We start from the raw sequence: 18557 nt of genomic DNA, 5'->3' as shown, positions 1-18557 counted from the left end.
AGGAGATTGGGGGAAAAGGAGAAACGACGAGTGGGAAGGGGGAAACCGGCGCAAGGGGAGGGGAAAGAGGAAATCGACGCAGTGGGAGGGAATTAGCGCCGCCGTTTAGGGTTAAACTGGTGGTTTTGGGGGTTGGCTGGTGGTTTTTGAGGTTGGCTGGTGGCTGAGATTTTGGGGGTTGGTTATTTTTTTTATTTTTTATTTTTAGAAATTGTTTAGCCAATTCAGTAGTGACACGTGTCACTTTTAAAAGTAAAAAAAAAAAACCATTCAACCGGTTACCGGTTTTTGGGATTGAAGAAAAAAAAAATACCCCCTAAAGTTCGGATTATTCCAGAATAATCCAAAGTTGGGATTATTATTTCTAATTTTTCATATATATATATATATGTATATGTATATATATACATATACATATATATATATATATACATATATATATATATATATACATATATATATATATATATATATATATATATATATACATATATATATATATATATGTATACACTAAATTCTCAAGTGTAAATCATCAAAGCTAGTTAAACAAATAATAATAATAATAATAATAATAATAATAATAATAATAATAAATATTTTTTTTAAAAAGAAGCATATGAAGTACATAAGTCAAAATATTAAATTAAAAATAAACAAAGAAGTACTGTATAAGTTATTTATTCAGTATATATAGAGCTCTCAATTCGGGTAAAACGGGTCGGGTAAGAGTGGATCGGGTCAATTCAGATTAATTCAATAACCTATGCGAGTCGGGTTTGGGTTGGGTCATGCTTGAGTCGGGTCACGTCGGGTCATACTTCTTATCGGGTTAGGGTCTGGTGAACAATAGGTTGGGTTAATTCGGGTTTTCACGGGTTAGGGTAATTCTTGGGTTTGAGTCGGGCTCGGTTCAAGTCAATAATTTGTGGGTTAATCAGGTCGGGTCATTCTTGAGTTTGATTCGGGTTCGGTTCAAGTCAATAATTTGCGGATTATAATCAGGTCGGGCCATTTCCAAGTCGGTTCATTCTCGGGTTCAAGCCGGGTTCAGTTCAAGTCAATAATTTGCGGGTTATAATCAGGTTAGGTCATTTTCAAGTCGGATCATTCTCGAATTCAAGTCAGGTTATGTTCAAGTTAATAATTTGCATGTTACAATCAGGTCGGGTCATTTCCAAGTCAGTTCATATTCTGGTTCAACTAATTATAAATTGATAATTATCATTATTATCAAGATAATTATTTCCTTTGACTATATATAATATATATGACAATATACTAGGGAACTATAGTCCATAATTTAGGATGAGGATGTTGATCCTTTTTCTTTTGCTGGCCTAGACCGACTTGGTCTCCCAAGACAAAATGCTTTGATCAACAATAATAAGGTGGTCTAAATTGCATTTAAGGTGATTTGAAATCGGGTTAGAAACAATTTGGGTTGAATTTAGGTCGGGTCAATAACAAGTCGTGTTAATTTCGAGTCGAGTTAATAACTGATCGGGTTGAATTTTTGGGTTGGGTAAGTAATAGGTATGGTAAAATTCGGGTCGGGTCAATAACAAGTTGGGTTGAATTTGGTTCAGGTCAATAACAAGTCGGTTTATTTCGGGTCGGGTTTGTAACAGCAGGTTGGGTTAAATTCGAGACGGGTTAGGAACGACTCGGGTTGAATTCAGGTCAGGTTAGTAAATAGTCGGTTTGAATTCGGGTTTTGACGGGTTAAAACAGGTTTGGATCAATTTCGGTCAGGTTCGGTGCAAGTTAATTAAATTGGCCGTTATAAACCGGTAAATCGGTGCAAGTTCGTTGTAAACCGGTAAATTGGCCGTATAAAGGCAAATTGGATGATTCCACCCACCCAATTGGGCTCTCGGGGGGTATTAGAGACCATGGTAAACATTTCAGCAATTTTTATTTCTGGGGGAAAAAAAGTAAAAAAAAATTCCAAAATTGAAGGATTAATTAATATTCACGGATTTTGAGAAATTTTGGAGGTTTCGGGGCCCGGTGTCAAAATTCTTGAAATCCTAAGAAATACATCTCGGGGCCAAATAATGTCGTTTGGAACCATATATGATCATTATTTGTTGTCATAAATGTTCATGGCAGGCCTGAATTATTGAAATCGGTGCAAGTTGTAAACCGGTAAATTGGTCGTTTAAAGGGAAATTGGATGGTTCCACCCACCCAATTGGACCCCCGAAGGATATTAGGGACCATGTTAAACATTTCGACAATTTTTATTTTCGAGAAAAAAAAGTCAAAAAATTCTAAATTGAAGGCTAATATCCACGCTTTTTGAGAAATTTCGAAGATTTCGAGGCCAGGTGTCGAAAAGAAATGAGATTTTATTAGATACATATCGGGGTCATATAATGACGTTTGAAACCATAAATGACCATTATATGCCGTCATAAATGTTCGTGGTAGGCTTAAGTTAATGAAATTAGTGCTAGTTATAAACCAGTAAATTGGTTGTTTAAATGCAAATTGGATGGTTCCACGGCTTCCACCCACCAAATTAGATTACCGGAGGGTATTAAGAACCATGGTAAACATTTCGGCAATTTTTATTTTCTGGTGAAAAAAAGTCAAAATTTCCAAAATTGAAGGGTAATGTCCACGCTTTTTGAGAAATTTTGGAGGTTTTGGGGCCCGATGTCGCAAAGTCTTGAGAATTTAGGGAATTTATCTGAGGGTCATATAATGCCGTTTGGAACCATATATGATCATTATATGTTATGTTGTCATAGATGTTAGTGGTAGGCTTGAGTTAAGTAAATTAGTGCAAGTTGTAAATCGGTAAATTGACCGTTTAAAGGTAAAGTGGATGGTTTCATCCACCCAATTGGACTCCCGGGAGGTATTAGGGATCATTGTAAACATTTTGACAATTTTTATTTTCGAGCGAAAAAAAATCAAAAAATTCCAAAATTGAAGGCTAAGATCCATACTTTTTGAGAAATTTTGGAGGTTTCGAGGCCCGTTGTCGAAAAGCCTTTAAATTTTCTGGGGATACATCTCGGGGTCATATAATGTCATTTGGAACCATTTATGATCATTATATGTTGTCATCAATGTTCATGGTAGGCTTAATTTAATGAAATCGGTGCAAGTTGTAAACCGGTAAATTGGTCGTTTAAAAGGAAATTGGATGGTTCCGCCCACCCAATGGGACTCTCGGACGATATTAGGAACCATGGTAAACATTTCGGCAATTTTTATTTCCAGGCGAAAAAAGAGTCAAAAATTTTAAAAAATGAAGGCTACTATCCACGTTTTTTGAGAAATTTTGGAGGATTCGAGGCCCGGTTCGAAAAGTTTTGAAATTCTAGGTGATACATCTCGGGGTCATTTAATGCTGTTTGGAACCATATATGTACATTATTTGTTTCCATAAATGTTCATGGTAGGCTTGAGTTAACGAAATCGGTGCAACTTATAAACCGGAAAATAGGCTGCTTAAAGGCAAATTGGATGGTTCCACCCACTCAATTGGAATACCGGAGGGTATTAGGGACCATGGTAAACATTTCAGGAATTTTTATTTTCTGGCGAAAAAAGTCAAAAATGAAGGGTAATGTCCACGCTTTTTGATAAATTTTGGAAGTTTCGGGGTCCGATTTCGCAAAGTCTTGAGAATTTAGGGAATACATCTTGGGGTCATATAATGCCATTTGGAACCATATATGATCGTTATATGTTGTCATAGATGTTAGTGGTAGGCTTGAGTTAATGAAATCGGTGCAAGTCGTAAACCGGTAAATTGGTCGTTTAAAGGCAAATTGGATGGTTCCACCCACCCAATTGGACTCCCAGAGGATATTAAGGACCACGGTAAAAATTTCGACAATTTTTTTTATTTTTGAGCGAAAAATAGATAAAAAATTCCAAAATTGAAGGCTAAGATCCAAGCTTTTTGAGAAATTTTGGATGTTTCGTGGCCCGGTGTCGAAAAACATTTAAATTTTAGGGGATACATCACGGGGTCATATAATTCCATTTGGAACCGTTTATGATCATTATATGTTGTCTTAAATGTTCGTGGTAGGCTTAATTTAATGAAATCGGTTCAAGTTGTAAACCGGTAAATTGGTCGTTTAAAGGAAAATTGGATGGTTTCACCTACCCAATGAGACTCCCGAATGGTATTAGAAACCATGGTAAACATTTTGGCAATTTTTATTTCCGTGCGAAAAAAAAGTCAAAATTTTCAAAATTGAAGGCTAATATGCACGCTTTTTGAGAAATTTTGGAGGATTCGGGGCCCAGTGTCAAAAAGTCTTGAAATTTTAGGGGATACATCTCAGGGTCATTTAATTCCATTTGGAACCATATATGACCATTCTTTGTTGACATAAATGATCGTGGTAGTCTTGAGTTTACGAAATCGGTGCAATTTATAAACCGGAAAATAGGGCGTTTAAAGGCAAATTGGATGTTTTTACCCACCCAATTGGACTCCTGAAGGGTATTAGGGACCATTGTAAACATTTCGGCAATTATTATTTTCGGGCAAAAAAAGTCTAAAAATTCCAAAATTAAAGGCTAATATCCAGGATTTTTGAGAACTTTTGGAGCTTCGGAGCCTGGTATCAAAAATCCTTGAGATTCTAAGGAATACATCTTAGAGTCATATAATGTCGTTTGGAACCATATATGATCACTGTTTGTTTTCATAAATGTTCGTGGTACGCTTGAGTTAATGAATTCGGTGCAAGTTGTAAACTGGTAAATTGGCCGTTTAAAGGCAAATTGGATGGTTCCACCCACCCAAGTGGACCCTCGGAGGGTATTAGGGACCAAGGTAAACATTTCGTCAATTTTTATTTTCGGGCGAAAAAAAAGTCAAAAAGTTCAAAAATTAAAGGCTAATATCCACGGTTTTTTGAAATTTTGGAGGTTTCAGGCCCGGTGTCGCAAAGGATTGAGAATTTAGGGAATACAACTAGGGATCATATAATGCCGTTTGGAACCATATAAGATCATTATATATTGTCTTAGTTGTTCGTGGTAGGCATGAATTCATGAAATCGGTGCAACTTGTAAATCGGTAAATTGGTCGTTTAAAGGTAAATTGGATGGTTCCACCCACCCAATATAATTGGACTCCCAGAGGGTATTAGGGACCATGGTAAACATTTCGGCAATTTTTATTTCCTGGCGAAAAAAGTCAATAAATTCCATAATTGAAGGCTAATATCCACGTATTTGAGAAAATTTGGAGGTTTGAGGCACGATATCGAAAAAGCTTGAGATTTTAGGGGATACATCTCGGAGTCATATAATGTCATTTGAAACCGTATATGTTCATTATATATTGTCTTAAATGTTCGTGGTAGGCTTGAATCAATGAAATCGGTGCAAGTTATAAATCGGTAAATTAAATGTTTTAAGGAAAATTATATTGGTTCCACCCAACCAATTGTCGCTCAGAGGGTATTAGGGACCACGGTAGACATTTCGGCATTTTTTTATTTCCGGGTAAAAAATTGTCAAAAAATTAAAAATTGAAAGATAATATCCAGACTTTTTGAGAAATATTTGAGGTTTCGAGACTTGGTGTCGAAAAATCTTCAAATTCTAGGGGATATATATCGGGGTCATATAATGCCGTTTTGAACCATATGTGATTATTATTTGTTGTTATAAATGTTCGTGGTAGGCTTGATTTAATGAAATCGGTGCAAGTTGTAATTTGGTAAATTTGTAGTTTAAAGACAAATTAATTAGATGGTTCCACCGACCCAATTGGACTCCCGGAGGGTATTAGGGACCATGGTAAATATTTCGATAATTTTTAGGAAAAATAAATTGATTTTACCACCTATTTTTTTTATTTATTTTAAATAACCACCTCTAAAAGTGAAAAACATTAGAAATCAACACCTTTTAGCGTTGGTCCGATCATGTTTTCGACTATTTATAAGCTAAATTTTAAAGGTTCTTCTTCCTTCTTTAGTGTACTTTCTTCACTTTTTGTCCTAGTTGAATTAAAATTTGGCTAAAAGTGGTGATTTTTAATGTTTTTCACTTTTAGAGGTGGTTATTTATAATAAAGAAAAAAAGGGGTGGTAAAATCAATTTTGGGTGATTTGAGGGGTGGTTATTTACAATTTTTTTTTTCCTAATTTTTATTTATGTGCGAAAAAAGTTAAAAAAAAATTCCAAAATTGAAATCCACGTTTTTTGAGAAATTTGAAGGTTTCGAGGACCGGTGTCGAAAAGTTTTTAGATTTTAGGGATACATCTCAGGGTTATATAATTTCGTTTGGATCCATATATGATCATTATATGTTGTCATAAATGTTCGTAGTAGACTTAAGTTAATTAAATCGGTGCAAGTTGTAAACTGGTAAATTGGCCATTTAAAGGCAAGTAGGATGGTTCCACCAACCCAATTGGTCTCCCAGACGGTATTGGGGACCATAGTAAACATTCCAGCAATTTTTATTTCCGAGCGAAAAAAAGTAAAAAAATTCCAAAATTGAAGGCTAATATTCAGGCAAAAAAAAAGTGAAAAAATTCCAAAATTGAAGGCTAATATTCATTCTTTTTGAGAAATTTCGAAGGTTTCGGGACTGGCGTCGAAAAGAAATGAGATTTTAAGGGATACATCTTGGGGTCATATAATGCCGTTTTGAACCATAAATGTTCGTGGTAGGCTTGAGTTAATGAAATCGGTGCAAGTTGTAAACCGATAAATTGGCCGTTTAAAGGCAAATTGGATGGTTCCACCCACCCAAATGGACTCTCGGAGGGTATTAGGGACCATGGTAAACATTTCGGTAATTTTTATTTCCGGGCGAAAAAAAGTCAAAAAAATCCAAAATTAAAGGCTAATATCCACGCTTTTTGAGAAATTTAAGAAATTTCGGGGCCCGGTGTCGAAAAGCCTTGAGATTTTAGGGAATACATATTGGAGTCATATAATTCCGTTTGGAACCATTTATGATCATTATATGTTGTTATAAATGTTCGTGGTAGGCTTGAATTAATGAAATCGGTGCAAATTGTAAATCGAAAAATTGGTTGTTTAAAGGCAAATTGGATGGTTCAACCTACCCAATTTGACTCCGCAAGGATATTATTGACCATGGTAAATATTTCGGCATTTTTTATTTCCGGACGAAAAAATGTCAAAAATTAAAAAATTGAAGGCAAATATCCACGCTTTTTGAGAAATTTGGAGTATTCAGAGCCCGATGTCTAAAAGTTTTGAAATTCTAGGGAATACATCTCGGTATCATATAATGTTGTTTGGAACCATATATGATCATTATTTGTTGTCATAAATGTTCGTGGTAGGCTTGAGTTAATGAAATCGGTGCAATTTGTAAACTGGTAAATTGATCGTTTAAAGGAAAATGGGATGTTTCCACCCACCCAATTGGACTCCCGGGGGGTATTAAGGACCATGGTAAACATTTCAGCAATTTATATTTTCGTGCGAAAAAAATCAAAAAATTCTAAAATTGAAGACTAATATCCATGCTTTTTTTGAAATTTCGAAGGTTTAGGGGCTCGGTGTCGAAAAGAAATGAGATTTCAGGGAATAAATCTCGGAAACATATAATGCCATTTGGAACCATAAATGATCATTATATGTTGTCATAAATGTTCGTGGTAGGCTAAATTAATGAAATTGGATTGGTGCAATTAAGTTGTAAACTGGTAAATTGGCCGTTTAAAGGCAAATTAGATGGTTCCACCCACCTAATTGGACTCCCCGAGGGTATTAGGGACCATAGTAAACATTTTGGCAATTTTTATTTCCGGGCGAAAAAAAGTGAAAAAATTCAAAAATTGAAGGTTAATATCCACGGTTTTTGAAAAATTTTGTAGGTTTCGGGGCCGGTGTCGAAAAGGCTTGAGATTTTATGAGATGCATCTTGGGGTCATATAATGCCGTTTGGAGACATAAATGATCATTATATGTTGTCATAAATGTTTGTGGTAGGCTTGACTTAATGAAATCGGTGAAAGTTGTAAATCTGTAAACTGGTCATTTAAAAGCAAATTAGATTGTTCCACCCACTCAATTGGACTCCCACATGGTATTAGGGACCACGGTAAACTTTTCGGCAATTTTTATTTACGGGTGAAAAAATTCTAAAATTTCCGTAACTGAAGGCTAATATATATCCACGCTTTTTGACAATTTTGGAGGTTTCGGGGCCGGGTGTCGAAAAGGCTTGTTATTTTAGGAGATACATCACGGATTCATATAATGCCGTTTGGAACCATATATGATCATTATATGTGGTCATAAATATTCGTGGTAGGCTTGACCTAATGAAATCGGTGCAAGTTGCAAATCGGTAAATTGGCCGTTTAAAGGCAAATTGGATAGTTCCACCCAAGCAACTGGACTACAGAGGGTATTAGGGACCATGGTAGACAAATAATATCCACACTTTTTGAGAAATTTTGGAGGTTTGGGACCCGGAGTCGAAAAGTCTTGAAATTCTAGGGGATATATTTCAGGGTCAGATAATGCCATTTGGAACCATATATGATCATTATTTGTCGTTATAAATGTACATGGTAGGCTTGATTTAATGAAATCCGTGCAAGTTGTAAACCGGCAAATTGGTTGTTTAAAGGCAAATTGGATGGTTCCACCCACCCAATTGGACTCCCGGAGGATATTAAGAGACCATGGTAATCATTTTGGCAATTTTTATTTGCGGGCAAAAAAACGTCAAAAAATTCCAAAATTGAAATCTACGCTTTTTGAGAATTTTGGGATGTTTCGAGACCCGGTGTCAAATTTTTTTTTTGAGATTTTAGGGAATACATCTCGGGGTCATATAATGCCGTTTGGAACCATATATGATCATTTTATATATGTTGTCATAAATGTTCGTAGTAGGCTTAAGTTAATTAAATTAATGGAAGTTGTAAACTGGTAATTTGGCCGTTTAATGGAAAATAGGATGGTTCCACCCACCCAATCGGTCTCTCATAGGGTATTAGGGATCATGGTAAACATTTCGGAAATTTTTTATTTTCGGACGAAAAAAATTTCCAAAATCCATGCTTTTTGAGAAATTTCAAATGTTTCGGGGCTGGTGTCGAACAGAAATGAGATTTCAGGGGATATATCTCGGGGTCATATAATCCCTTTTGGAACCATAAATAATCATTATATGTTGTCATAAATGTTCGTGGTGGGCTTGAGTTAATGAAATCGGTGGAAGTGCGGTAAATTAGTCGTTTAAAGGCAAATTGGATGGTTCCATGATAACTTGTTGTTTGGTATGATTTTAGGGTACTTTTGAACCTTGTTTTCGTGATTATTTGACATTAAAGTTCATTATTTATCTTATTTTTATACAAATTTTGTTCCATCCATGCTTCACGGGTTGTTTGTGTTTTTGATGTAATGTAGCTATTTTTAGCACTATATATGGACGTGATCAAGCATGAGTGAACAAGGAGAATGGAAATCTTGGTTGATAGAGCAATGGAGGAAGTAGGATGAGTGCCTTAAAGAGATCGAAATGAAAAGCTTTTGGAAAGCCTTGAAGGGTTGTTTGCTGATATGTCCATTTTATATAGTGTTTTACCCCCGTCCCTTGGTCGTTATTAGTAGTGTTTTTGGCTCTTTCGGGCCACTTTTATTACTAATTTGTGTGTTCTAGTATTTTCGTAGTTTTAGTATTATTTTACAGGAAATTGCACTCTTGGAGCATTTTCCCGGGCTTTATGGATCAACTACGGAAGCTAGAAGGACACGACCACTTTTGGAGCCCAAGATCGGTGAGAGCCGGTGATTAAGGGCTCGGTAATTGGGATCCCGAGGCATTTGGACCAAGTATTCGAGACCCGAGAGGAAATCCGGATTGGGCCGAGAAATCTAGCCCAATCGAAGTCCAAGCCTCAAGGAGAAGCAACCGCCCGATCGGGCTACCTCTAGCACGATCGGGCGCGGCATGACCATTGTGCTGAGCGTGCTATAGCGCGCCCGATCATGCAAGCATCTAGAACGATCGGGCGATGCTGCTGGGTAGGAACGCGAAGAAAAATGCGCGCCCGATCGGACGGCCCTTCGCCCGATCGGGCGCGCGTTTCTGGAAGGCCTGATGATGTTTAGTTTTAATTCTTGTTTTAGAAAACGTTTAAATACGATTTTGTACGGAATTATTAGAAGATCTTCTTTCTTAGACTTTCTCTCTCTACTTAGGATCTTTCCTCTCTCTTAACTCTTAACTCTTCTCTCAACTCTTGTTCTTGATTGTTTCCATTAATACAGATTAGTTTGGTAACGATTTCTCTTCTCTTAACCTTATTTCCCTTTATCATGATTTACTCTATTACTTTGATTAGTTTAGATTTAATTATGTGTGAGTAGTTTTATTTCTAGGGTTTGTGGGGATCCATAAATAATATGAAGGGGTAATTTATTATTGTTAATTGTCAATGTTAGATTAATTTCCTATTGATTGATTTAATGCTCTGTGACTAGATTTGCGCAGATCTTTTATGCATGAGTTTAACAATATTGATTCGAGATTCGCCAGATGAGAATTGATGTTTAGGTCTAGTTTCAATAGGCAGGTTAATTTATAAATGGTTAGGTCGAGATTCGAAAGATGAGATTTAATACCGGTAATTTAATTGTGTGATTATAATACGTAGCGAAAGCCCTTTATAATCTGATTAATTCATGCATTGAAGATTGATTATTATGTTTTACGCTGGAGTATTATTTATTGGTGAACCTATGCCCTAGATCCTTTTATATATTATTTTCTCCCTACTCTTAATCTTCGTAGTTTAGTTTCCTTTGATTACAATATATTGGTTACTCTATAATCTGGATTATATTAATTAATTAGGAATAGAAAGACTCGTTTCTCTGTGGATTCGACCCTACTTCCCTATCTACGTTAGTTAGAGGATTTAGGTATTTACTTTTGATTAGGGGATGCGACTTTACCCTGTCAAAATTTGGCGCCGTTGCCAGGGAAACGGTTTTATTTTTATTTCTGATTGTTTTTGTAGTCTAGATTATTTCCCTTTTGCCTCAGTGAGTGTTAGTTCTCTAAGACAAATCTCATATTTGCTTCTAGTTTTTGTTTATGCCCAGGTGTTCCAGATCAGGTTACATCCCATTCGATCCTGAGATCGAACGTTCCTTCCATAGACAGAAAAATCTCTACAAGCAAATCCTGGCGGATTCTGGTGATAATAACAATAATCACCGAAATCCTCCAACTGGTTCTAGCGATTCGGAGACATCATCAAACGCAGAATCAGAGATGACGGCTCCGAAGAAGCTTAGTGATTATTCACAACCAAAGCTTATGAATTTTCCACATCTCACCCCTACTCCAAATCTTGATGGGGTTCAATTTGAAATCAAACCTCAATTTATAACGATGATAGAGAGGAAGCAATTCAGTGGAGCCAAGGGTGAAGACCCGAATCTTCACATTGCCGACTATTGTCAATATTGCAACACCATCAAGCAAGCCGGGGTCACTCAAGACCAAATCAGGGAGATTCTCTTTCCCTTCTCTTTAACTGGAAAAGCTAAATTGTGGTTTAATGGCTTAAATAGAACTACACTTGGTTTAACTGACTGGGAAACTCTTGTTTTGAATTTCTATAACAAGTATTATCCTGCAGAGAGAACAGCAGTACTACGGAGTGCGATCCAGAACTTTGCCCAAGAAGCCGATGAATCTTTATATGAGGCTTGGGAGAGGTTCAAGGACTTACAAAGAGAATTCCCTCACCATAATTTTGCGCAATGGCAGTTAATCCAACCCTTTTATAACGCACTAGGTGAAAAAGGCATTTGGCAGCGGTTCAAACCCGGTCTAAGGCACCGGTTTGAACCGCTGCCTATGTGAGGGGTGCAAAAAAGGGGGCCAAAAAGGCACCGGTTCAAACCGGTGCCAAAAATCGAAATTGGCACCGGTTAACCGGTGCCAAAAAGGCCCACAAAAAACTTTTTCAAAGTTTTTGGCACCGGTTAACCGGTGCCAAAAAACCCCCCAATAATCATTTTTTTTTTGGTTGTTGGTGTCATTTTTCACTTAACATCAAATTGACTAAAATAAATAAGAACAACAACATATTAATCGAATATCATTGAATATAACCGAAATTTACAGTATATAGTCAAGAAAAAATTAAAATATACGAATTATAAAATTAAACAATTACAACATTTAAATAAATAAAAAAGAACCACAATATAAATCAAAAAAATATATTACAACATCACAATAAAAAAAAAAACCCAAACATCTAAATCAATATTCTTGATTCTTGATTCTTCGATTATGTGCAATATTTTGGGCTTGCAAAGAAAATAGTATACCTGCGCCAATTAGTTCATCCATCAAAATCAATTAAAATGTATTAGCTGCAAAAATTAGTTAAAAACCCAGAAAATTAAAAAAAATCGAAAAAATTAAAATTGAAAAAAAATTAAAACCCAGAAAATCGAGAAAATCCAGAAAATGAAGAAAAAATTAAATTTAAACCCAGAAAATCGAAGAAAATTAAAACCCAGAAAATTAAAAAAAATCAAAAAAATTAAAATCGAAAATTACCCAGAAAATAAAAAAAAATAAACGAAAAAATACCCAGAAAAAATTGAAATCGAAAACCAAATAATAATCCCAAAAATTGAAAAAAAAATTCAAACCTAGAAAAACTTGAAATCGAAAAAACACAGAAAAAAAATTGAAATCGAAAATAAAATCAAAATCTAAAAACAAAACCCAGAAAACAACCCCAAAACGCATGCATGAAAATTAACCCAGAACTCGATTAATTAGCCCAAAAAACGATTATTATAATCGATAATTAACCCAAGAAAAATCGAAATAAAATCTGAAAAAAGATTTAAATCGATTAATGAAACCCAGATCAATAGAATTAAAATCCAAAAATCGATTTAAATCGATTAATTAAACCCTTAAAAATCCAATTAAACCCAAAACTCGATTAATTAAACCCAGAAATCTCAAAATAAAGAAAAAAAAACCCCAAAAACCACATGCATGTACCTAGAATCGGTGTTCTTGGTGGTCTTGGGTGTTGGTCTTGGTGGTGGCCTTTGGTGGTGGTAACGAGTGAGAAGGAGATGAGAGAAGGAGATGAGATCACCCATTTACGGAGAAGAGAGATAGAAGGAGGAGAGAGAAGGAGAAGGAGGAGGAGAGAGAAAGAGAAGGAGGAGCGGCTGAGGGAGTGAGGGAGAGTTAGGGTTATATATGGGGCGTTTTTTTTTAATTATGTAGATAAACCGGTTTAGTGGCACCGGTTTGAGTTGAACCGGTGCCATTGCTCTTGGTCTGAAATTCTGCCCATTTTTAGGCAGGTATTTGGCACCGGTTTGGCCTGAACCGGTGCCTTTTGGGGGTTGCCTTTTTGTATTTTTCTACTAGTGACGGCATTGGAAATTCCTCTAGAATAATTTTAGACTTTGCAGCTAGTGGGAGATTTATGAATCTTAATGTTGATGATGCGGGTCAGGTTATTAAAGATACGGCGATACACAATTCCCAATATGGGAACCCTAAAGGATTTGCTAACAAGGGGAAGCATAGTGTCGACTCTGTATCCTTTTTGCAAGCTCAACTAACCTCTATTTGCCAAAAATTAGATAATCTGAGTACTGCTAATGTAGCTAATGTTTTTGCAATTAATAATAATTCTAATGAGGCTTTCTGTGAAAATTGTGGTATTGTAGGTCATTGGGAGCAAGATTGCAGGAGTTCAGTGGAGCAATTAATGCCTTCCAAGCTTATAGGCAGAATAACTCATACTCCAACACCTACAATCCTGGGTATCGGAATCATCCGTACCTTTCCTACCGGAGCACTAATGCTCAAAATCCACCACCACAAGAACCACAGGCGCCACAACAGCAGAAATATTATCATCCCAATGATAGCAAGAAGAACCAACCCCAACAACCCCCCTCATCTTCCGACCCTTCTCTGGCGGAAATAAGAGCAATGTTGGTTAATATGCAAAAGCACATGGAAAGCAGAGATGCGACAATTGATCAAATTCTAGCGCACAATAAAATTGTAGATAATCAAATTGCGCAACTCTCCGCTACTCTACAAGCCCGCGAACAGGGAGCCTTGCCGGCACAGCCTACTAGGCCTACGGATCAAGCATTTGCAATTACTCTACGGAGTGGTTCAAACTATGAAGGGCCCTTTATGCCCAAAGTTGATGAACCTGTTTTATCAAATAATGCTAATCTTGATTCCATTAAACCAAACAATGTAGTTGATAGCCCTGCAGGGCTAAAGGATAATACTAACATATCTAATTCTACATTGCAGGGTACAACTCCAGAGAAGGTGGCTACTCCAGACAAGAGTAATAATGCTCCAAAGCCAATTATCAAACTTCCATTCCCCAATCGTCAATTGAAGACAAACTTGGATAAGCAGTTTGGTAAGTTCCTGGAGGTAGTAAAAGATTTGAAGGTAATAGTTCCCTTTATTGAACTGATCACACAAATCCCCTTGTATGCAAAATTTATGAAAGAAATATTGACGAGAAAAAGGTCTATTAGTGAGGTAGAGACGGTAGCTTTCACTGCAGAATGTAGTGTCGTACTTCAAAATAAGTCTCCACCTAAATTAAAAGATCCGGGTAGTTTTTCTATCCCTTGTCATATTGGCAATCTCTTGATTGATAATGCATTATGTGATTTGGGTGCTAGTGTTAGCGTCATGCCATTATCTGTGTGTTCTAAGTTGAATATGGGTAAATTAAAAGCTACCAATATAACTCTACAAATGGCCGACCGTTCTTTCAAATACCCCTTAGGTGTTTTAGAGGATGTCCCCGTTAGAGTAGGTAAATTTTATATACCTGTAGATTTTGTTGTTCTTGATATGGCCGAGGATATGCAAACCCCAATTATTTTGGGTAGACCATTCCTTAACACTGCAGGAGCAGTCATAGATGTAAGAAGTGGTAAGTTAACACTATCAGTAGGGGATGATAAAGTTGTTTTTAATCTGAATAATGCCCCTAAAAGCTCCATGACTGAGGAGAAATGTTTCAGTGTTAATGTGGTTGTAAATTATTCTAACAAGCCCCAAGCTGTTGAAAAAGATCCCTTGGAGGCGGTATCTTGTGTTGCATCCTTTTCAGATGAAATAGACAAATGGCAGAAGGAAATCGATGCAATAGAAAGAGCGCTCTACAATGTTGGTCTTGGTTTCGAGGATGAACAGGTGGAACCGATCGAGCAAGTTGTGCGAATCGAGCCCACGGTAAGTGTTCCGCCGGATCGAGTTGCAAGTGTTGAACGCAATGACAATTTGAAGCAAAACTCGATCGAAAAAGGATTCTTAGTGCATAGCATTGAAGATCCCCCAATCCAAGTCAAGGAGGATCCACCAGATAAGGTGATTTGGCGTCCCACAGGGTATGTCAGAAAGCCACATCGCGGCCTAAACACCGCTAGACCGGGTGAGAAACCACCCGATCAAGCGTTAGGCCAAGGGTCCTAGATGTTGTACTTGGTAAGAAGGTCGTGCGGGACCTAGATAAACCAGCGCTTTGTGGGAGGCAACCCGTATTTCTTGCTTTCTAGACTAGTTTTCCTTTTTATTTATTTTTTAATTTTATTTTAGAGAGGCGAGGAGAGTGAAAATTTTACCGTTTACAAGTGTTTTTGTACAGGTATAGGTTTAAGAGGTCAAAAGACTTAGAAAAAAAATTTGAAGACGAAGAAAAGCTAAGGAAACGACTGGGCACGGGCCCGATCGGGCAGAGCTCGCCCGATCGGGCGCGCAAGCAAGGCAAATTCCAGCCTTAATTCCGCCCGATCGGGCACGAAAGGAGAGCTGGAATCGAGCCTTATTTCGCCCGATCGGGCGAGGTTGCCCGATCGGGCGCGCAAGTGCCGTCAGAAACTCGAGCAAATTTCGCCCGATCGGGCGCGAATCGAGTGAAGGAAAAGATATATCGGGCGAAGCTCGCCCTATCGGGCGAGTATGAGGGCGAAATATCGTTCGTGTTCGCGCTCGATCGGGCGGAGCTTGCCTGATCGGGCGCGCAACTTCAATTCTGGAAATTCAAATGATCCGCCCGATCGGGCGAGGCTCGCCCGATCGGGCGCGCCTATTTTTGGCCGTCCATATACTTTTCCTCTTCTTTCTTTCCTCACTTTCTTCTTATTCCATCTTCTTCTCCATTACTTTCTCTCTCTAAAACCTCCATTTTTACACCTTCAAACTCACTTCTTTTTCAAGATCTCCTCATATTCATCCATCAAAACCTCAAAATTCTTACATACTATTAATCCTCACACCTCCCTCTACATTTCCCACCTATTTTCTCCCACTTTCTCTCATACTTCCTTCAAACACCTAGAGAGAAAAAGCTCCAAGCATCAAGTTTTTCCTAATATAATGGCCTCAAAACGTTCAAGGACACAAAGGGGTGAGAGTTCGAGGGCACCACAACCAACGGTCAACCCGGATCTTCAAATTCCGGGATGGGAGGAGGTTGTCATTACCTCGGAGGAGCAACGGGCTAGGATGCTAAACCTTATCGATCACTAGGTAATCTCTACCCGTTTTATTCATCATCCCACACTAGTTAGGTTAGGCTTAGATAAATATTTGGAAAAATTGTTCAAAGGTATAGGCATGAGTGGTTTCTTTCAAATGTGCCATGATACGTATGACTACTTAACATTAGAATTTATTTCAAGTTTTAATGTTATTAAAATGAATGCACTAATTACTCATGTACAATTCCGATTATTAAACAACGATGTGAGACTAACTCTTAAAGAATTCGGAAAGTTGTTTGATTTAAAATCGGATAAACCGATTGAACCCTCTCAAGACCACATCGCCGTGGTCTATAAGAGGCTAACTGGGGAGGATTTAGCTAACCTCCAGCATGCCAAAGGGACGTGGATTCAACACCCCGTCCCAAAACTTTAGCAAAGATTTGCCGACCTCACTATTTTTGGGAGGCATGAACCGACAAATGTTAGGAGAGATGAATTGGAACTTTTGGCATCCTATGTAATTCCTACCACCGAAAAATTGAACATACCCCATAGGATATCCAATCACTTCCAAAGGGCGGCCAATGCGGCCGAGGATAGTAGGTCTAGGGCACCTATTTATTTTGGGGGGTTAGTGACCCACATTGCTAGGAAACACCTAGGTTGGAACCCGGATGGGCATAGGAAAGTTGTAGGATCAAACCTCATGGACCTACCCTATTTAGGGAGTTTAAACTGGGTGCAACCCGTGGGGAGTGATACTTGGTGGATAGTCCACCGACAATCGGGTAGGAGGGACCAAGCCTTTACCTTACCCAACCCCGCCTTGACCAAATTTGAGAAGGGGAAGCCTTCTTATATTTTCGAGATTAATGGTCAAGGTGAGGTTCAACCACCTCACCCTTCACCAGAACCCCACCAATCCCCCCTAGACCATTCCCCCACTCACCATTCACCACTCTACCAACCACCTCCACCCTTCACCTATGGCATGCCCACTTCCTCGGTCGACTACAACGTCGACTCCAATGCCCCTCATGACTTTTCGGATTTTAGGAGCCAATTGGACCGCATCGAGACGGGGCAAGGGAGAGTTGAGGGTATGATGCAAAACCTAGATTCTAGGCTAAGCTCCTTAGATGGGCGGGTTGGTTACATAGAGAGGAACCTCGGGAGGGGTCTATACCCCATGTATGACGATTATGCCCGTCGGGGGGATATTCCTCCCGATTAACTTACTCCCAATTGGTTCCAATACCCCCAAGGAGGGTATTCTCACCTCGGTGCGTATGGTACTTATGTGGACTACTTTTCAGTCCACGGATATGGGGGTGATGCTCCTTTTGGGGGTATGGTTGGGAATGTGGACCCTAACTACTTTGCAGGTGGTTCGGGTTATGGTGGTGCTGGACCAAGCCAGGGTGGTGCCGGTTCGAGTCATGGAGGAGGATATGAGAGGATGGATGATGATGAGGACTAGCTATGCTGGGCTAGTTTCCAAGCCAATGAGGACATTGTCTGATTCTGCCTTGGGGGAGATTTTGGTTTGGTATATTTCTTTTTCTCTTTTCTTTTATTTTTGGTGTATATAAAAAAAAAATCCAAAAATACGTTCCAATGAATTATAAATTATGCTTCCCTGTGCCCCTTACTTGAGAAGATTGTTTTGATTCTTGGTATTTGATGATAGGCATTGTGGATTAGTTGATCATGATTTGATGTTTGATTGCCTTGGAACCTTAACATGAGTCAATTTTGCCCAACTACTTGTGAATATAGTGCTTGACTAGTTGATTTGGTAAGGAATGTGTGATAGTTCCATAATTCCTAGTATGTCAATGAATTTGAGTATTGGTTTGCAACTATTAGTAATATTTATATGATTCATTATTATGCACATTGTGGAGGACGAAGGCATTTGTTCTTTTAGGTAGCCTCCAGATATTGTAGATACATTTGTTCCCTTCTTGCTACCCATGTTGTTGCCTTGACTTTTTGTTGTTTATTAGCCGCATTACAAGCCTATTTT

The sequence above is a fragment of the Chenopodium quinoa genome, unplaced genomic scaffold (assembly GCF_001683475.1).
Source record: "Chenopodium quinoa cultivar QQ74 unplaced genomic scaffold, ASM168347v1, whole genome shotgun sequence".
Classification (NCBI taxonomy): Eukaryota; Viridiplantae; Streptophyta; class Magnoliopsida; order Caryophyllales; family Amaranthaceae; genus Chenopodium; species Chenopodium quinoa.
Note: the sequence above shows the minus strand (reverse complement) of the source record.